This window comes from Cetorhinus maximus, chromosome 34 (genome assembly GCF_964194155.1).
Source record: "Cetorhinus maximus chromosome 34, sCetMax3.hap1.1, whole genome shotgun sequence".
Taxonomy (NCBI): Eukaryota; Metazoa; Chordata; class Chondrichthyes; order Lamniformes; family Cetorhinidae; genus Cetorhinus; species Cetorhinus maximus.
In genome coordinates, this window is record NC_135912.1 from 8484562 (window position 1) to 8490426 (window position 5865).

A 5865-nucleotide genomic window follows, 5' to 3' on the forward strand; every position below is an offset into this window, starting at 1 on the left:
GCTCGACCCCTTTACTGACTGGAGGGAAATACTTGTTGGTACATTGGAAGTGACTCCAACATCCTTTCAGTACTCTGACCAATTATGACACGCCTAACGCTATTTCCATACCCCTGTGTTCACCGCAATGTCCTGTAGCAATTCAGCAATGTGCCTAGCAGTGAGACATGCTCCATCTAGCCCTCCGTTTCACTTAATCGTATTAACTCATCTATTGATCTGAGATGTATCCATTTCAATCGAATTGCCACGTCACTGAAAAGCACGATTTCAACTTTTGAATGCATTACTGGCCACCGCACTAGGAATTTCACCACGGTAGGCTTGAGAGGGGGCTACGACTGGGGTGTGAGGTGTCTGGCGGCGAGCTCGAGCAAGGCCTTAAAACGTCTGAATCAAAGCTGGGTCCCAGATTGGCTGCTGATCGTAGTCATCGCTGTTAGGCAAGAAATACAGGTTGATGATCCAAATTGCCGTCGAAGCAGCCGATGCAAAAGCTGTTGGTCTCAGTTATGCCTGACCAAGCCGATATTTAGGCTTGTGATCCCACTAACCCCAACTGTACATTGCCGTAGAAACAGGTGATCCCAGCAATCACTGGTTAATTCAAATGTACGGGCTATCAACCCTCCAATTTGTTGTGACATTTTTCTGCAGCCAAGAAGTTGCTAAATCACATTCTTTCCACCGCGTAAGATGCAAAATCATTATTACTTTCAGCTTTTGTACTTTGTTTTATATTCGTTCATGGGGCGTGGGCGTCTCTGGCTAGACCAGCATTTATTGCCCATCCCTAATTGTGTTTGAGGGTATTTTGTTTTAGAGTCAACCACCTGGTATACACCCCATCTCTTCTCCGTTAAGTTCAATGGATGCAGTCTTAAACGCCTTTACCAAATAATCGCTTTAATAATCCACTAACAGGTAAGGCTGGACTTGGAATCCTTAGCGGGCCTTACTCGCCACAGAGCTAAGTCAGGCCATGACACAAAGATCATCCATGGAACACCGCCATAGTTATTATGTCACTGGACTAGCAATCCAGAGAATTGAATAATATTCCAGTGACATGGCTTCAAATACCAAGGCGAGGGACCCAGGATATAAATTCCGTTAATGTAATAATAACAATCCATTTCCCTCACTAATGTCTTAAGGGAAGTAAATCTGAATTAATGATCCTGCCTGGCCTTATTGTGACTCCAGACCTACAGCAATGACCCAAATGACCCAGCAAGTAACTAAGTTTTATAAACCTGTCGCGAAAAGAATTCGAGCAAGAATGAAACTGATCCATGCGGCATTGAAGTAGGCACTGGAAGCAACATAAGCAATAAATGAACTGATAACACAAATAGAAATAAGTAAATATTGAATGTTCAATATTCAGGTCTCAATTTATGTCATTCTGTAGCCATGTCTCTCAAATGGCTATCAGGTCATACTTTTTCATTCCAATTTGCACAATCAGTTCATCTGTTCATTTAGATACAAAGTCTTTCGTTTTGCCCTTTTATTGTTTTTGTAGAATCTATCCTTAGCTACTGATGTACTCAGATTTGTACTTCTCTGTCCCTTCCTGTCACGGTCTGTTTACCATTTCCAATATTAACACCTTACAGTGTTGATAAATTATCAGTGGACTTATCTGACGTGCAGTACTGGATAAACACAAATCTCCTTCAATTAAACAGTGGGAAGATTGAAGCAATTGTCCTCTTTCTCCATTCGGAACTTCATTGCATAGCTATCAACTCTATCCCTCTCCTCAGTAATGGCCTGAGATTTAGCCAGGCTTTTCATCACCTTGTTATCATATATGGCCCAAAACTCAGGTTTTAATCAGAGGAATATACGAACATAAGAGCAGCAGTATTCGATCCCTTGAACCTGCTCCACCATTTAACGAGATCATGGCTGATCTACTACCTCAATGCCATCTTCTTGCTCTATCCTCATAGCGTTTAATGTCATTGGTATCTAGAAATCTATCGACGCCTGCTTTGAGCATACTCAATGACTGAGCCTCTACAGCTCTCTGGGGTAGAGAATTCCAAAGATTCGCCGCCATCTGAGTGAAGAAGTTCATCGTCCCCTTGGCCCCCAATAGCCTACCTCTTATTCTGAGACTGTGCTCCCTGGCTCTAGGTCCCTCCAGCCAGGAAAGGAAACATCCTTCCTGCATCTCCACTGTCGAACCCTGTAATAATTTTGTGCACTTTAGTGAGGTCACCTCCCATTCTTCTAAACTCTAGAGAATATAGGCCCAGTCTCCTCAATCTCTCCTGATTGAACAATCCCGCTAACCCCAGTATTAATCTGTTGAATGATCACTGTACTCTCTCTATGACCAGCATATCTTTCCTTATGTAAGGAGACCAAAAGCATACACAATACTCCAGGTGTAGTCTCACCATGTCTCTTTATAACTGCAGCAAGACTCCCTTACTCCTATACTCAAATACCGTTGCAATGAAGGCTGACATATCATGCAGCTTCCTAATTCATGTTGCATTTACATGTTAGCTTTCAGTGTCTAATGAACAAGAACACCCAGGTCTCTTTGGAAATCAACATCTCCCAATCTCTCCCCACGTAAGAAATACTCTGCATTTCTGTTTTGTCCAACCAAAGTGGATAATGTTCCATTTTTTCCACATTATGCTCCATCTGCCATGTTCCTGCCCACTCAATTAATATGTCTAAATCTCCTTGCAGCCTCTTTGCCCCCTCCTCACAACTGACATTCCCACCAAGTTTTGTGTCATCAGCAAACTTGGAAATGTTACTTTTGGTCCAGATATCCAAATCGTTGATATCATAACATTTAAGAAGTATTTGGACGTGCAATTGCGATGCTATGGCATACAAGGCTATGGGCCTAGTGCTGGAAAATGGGAGTAGAATAGTTAGGAACTTGTTTGACCAGTGCAGGCTCTTTTTCTGTGCTGTAGACCTCTATGACTCTATGACTCATTTGTGAATAGCCGGTGCACAAGCACCTATCATGTCCCTGCAACATGGCTAAAACACCATTGTCAATAACATAAAATCGCCAAAACCATCATCAGCTTTTTGGCACCCCCAGAACTGACCGTTTCAATGCACTCCTGGCTGGAGTCCCACATTCTGCCTTACATGGACCTTTCACCGCCAAATCTTGTTGAACCACTCAATGCAAATTGGATCCTGCTCTCGTGTGCAACAATATTTTACTATTTCAGGGTCTTACTACTCTGGAATGCAAAGCTAAACCACAGCTTCTACTTACCATTGCAAGTCATCTTTTTCAAATGCTTTTTCCGTCTTCACTACCCTCACTTTCAATGGTAAGTGTAAGGAACTCATGGATTTCTTTCTCAGCAAGATTAAGACCACCCCATCAGCTGCCTCTGCCACTTCCCTCCCTTTCCTTCAGCCTCCTTTAAGGCTGTCCCACTGCCATAGCCCAGAGTTTGCCCCTTTCCCCAGTTTGTCTCCTATCACCCCTCATGCGCGTTTATGAGCTCATTTTGCACATGAGACTCAGCTCGTTCTCCATTGATCCTATTCCCACAAATCACTGACTACCCACCTTTCTTTCGTTGTCCCCATATTGCTCGTATTTGAACTATACTCTTTTCTCAGGTTCTTTCCTGCTAACCTTCAAACCTGCCATCATCACACATCCTCTCAAATATAAATAACAGTTAACCCCTCGGCTATCACAGCAACTTCCTCTCCCAAGTCCATGAACTTGTTGCCACCTCTCAAATCGGTGTCCATTTTCCTGCAGTTCCGGGCTTGAATATATTCAAATCAGCTTCCCATCCCCTGCCACAGTAACAACATGGCTCTTTTCTTATATTAAAGTCACAAATTGAACCCTTTGTGTCTGTGACAATGGTGAACTATTCACTTCCGCCCTTCTTGACCTGTCTGCGGCCATTGACATAGTGGATCATACCATTCTCCTGAAATGCCACTCCACTGTTGTCCAACTTAATGGGACTTTACTCGCCTGGTTCCAAGGTTATTTATCTAACTGTAGCAAGACAATCACCACCAATAGCTTTTCTTTCCATTCTGTATGGTTACCTCAGATGACCCCAGTAACCTACCCTAAGACTGTTCCAATTTCACATCCACATGTTGCTCCTCAATAACATCATTTGGAAGTGGCAGTTTCCCCATTTTCACTGACGAATCCCAGTGTTATCTCATCACCAACTCTATCAAATCCCCCCACTATCAGTAATTGTTAGGCTGCTTGTCGAACATCGAATATTGGATAAACTAAAATTTGCCCTGATTAAATATTGGAAAGACTGAAATCATTGCCTTCATTCCCTGTGACAAACTTTGTATCGACTCTGTCCATATCGCTGGCAAATGCCTGAGGCTTACTAAGAATGATCACATCACCGGTGGACTATGTGGCCTTAGATGAATTTCAATCATATATTTGCACCGTCAGTTAGATGGCCTATTTCCACTTCTGTAATCTCACCTGACTTCACGCCTGCCTAAGTTAACATACTACTGAAGTCCTCATTCATTCCTTTGCTATCACCAGCCTTGGCTACTCTAACAGACTCCTAGAGGGCCCCCCATACTCTGCTCTCTGAAACCTTGAGGTCACCTGCCGCCATGTCCTAAATTGTATCCAATCCAGTTCACCCATCACACCTGGGCCTGAATTTTTCAGTCAGCGGGTGGTCTTGGTGGGAGTGGGTGGGGGCGGTCGTGGAGCTGACCACCGCCTGCGATTGGCTCAGTGCTGCCACTTTACGCGGGAGGACCAGTTGAGGCCCATCCAGAGTAAGACACAGCCAGTAGCACTGAGCATGCGCCGGAAAGAATGTTTCAATCTCCCTGAGGCACGGAGCTGCCTCATGGTGATTGAAGGGCTTTTGAAATTATTAAATAAATGGATTATAAATGTAATGAGACATGTCCCTTCTCGTGTGGCTGTGTCAAATGAGGTGGGGCATGTTTTCATATTTCAGAAAAATGATTTATTTAATTAAGAAAAGTTTGAGGAAACCCCATCCCACTGGTGGATGAGCTTTCCTAAAAAATGTGAATGCCTTAACGCCTGCTCGACAATCGAAAGGTTGGACGGGGCAGCGTTAACAATTACATTAATTACTTCCTTAATGGCCTTAATAGGCGGTTTAAATATGGGCGGTGGCCGCCCAACCAAAGATCCCAAGACAGCGCAGTGACATCGGACGCACCCTGGCATCATCGCGTTACGCGTCGGCGTGCTGTGCCTGCCCCCATACGCCCACTGAAAACTGCTGCCCCTATGCTCATTGACCGACACTGGCTTAAGCAATGTTCCAGTTTTACAAGGCCCATTCGTGTTTTCAAATGCCTCCTTGACCTGGTCCCTCTTATTCACTGTTATCTCATTCAAGTTTTCAAACCGTTGACAAACCTTCACTCATCTAATTCTAGGCTCTTAAGCATACCTGATTTTAATCGTTCCACTAATTTTTTTTTTTGGAGTGCCGAGACCAACGATCAGCAGCAGCTCCAGGAAAAAAAAAACTTGTTCTTCCGAAATCTCTTGATATCGATTCCGCACCGATAAGGCCCCAGCGCCTCGTCCGTGTGCTATTCACAGCGGAATGGCCACTCCTTCAGCTTTCCAGGCCCAATGTTCTGGAATTCCCCCCCTAAACCTCCACCACACCGCTCTACTTCGCTTTTCCCATTTAAGAAGCTCCTTCAATTCTACTGTTTGACCATACTTTTGGTTAACTGGCCTAATATCTCTTTATGTCACTCACTGTCTAATTTTGCTCTATATTGGTTCTGCAAAATGTTTTGGTACATTTTGCTCCACGGAATGCGTTATATAAATACAAACTAGTGTTG

The 5865-nt window shown here is 43.9% G+C and overlaps 1 non-coding gene across 1 annotated transcript; it reads right to left on the reverse strand.

Annotated features, from left to right (window-relative positions):
• Nucleotides 1-5488: 5488 nt before the first annotated feature.
• On the reverse strand, nt 5489-5626 carry LOC144671867 (U11 spliceosomal RNA). The gene has a single exon (XR_013574036.1). It is a non-coding gene; the product is annotated as a U11 spliceosomal RNA (small nuclear RNA).
• Nucleotides 5627-5865: the final 239 nt, after the last annotated feature.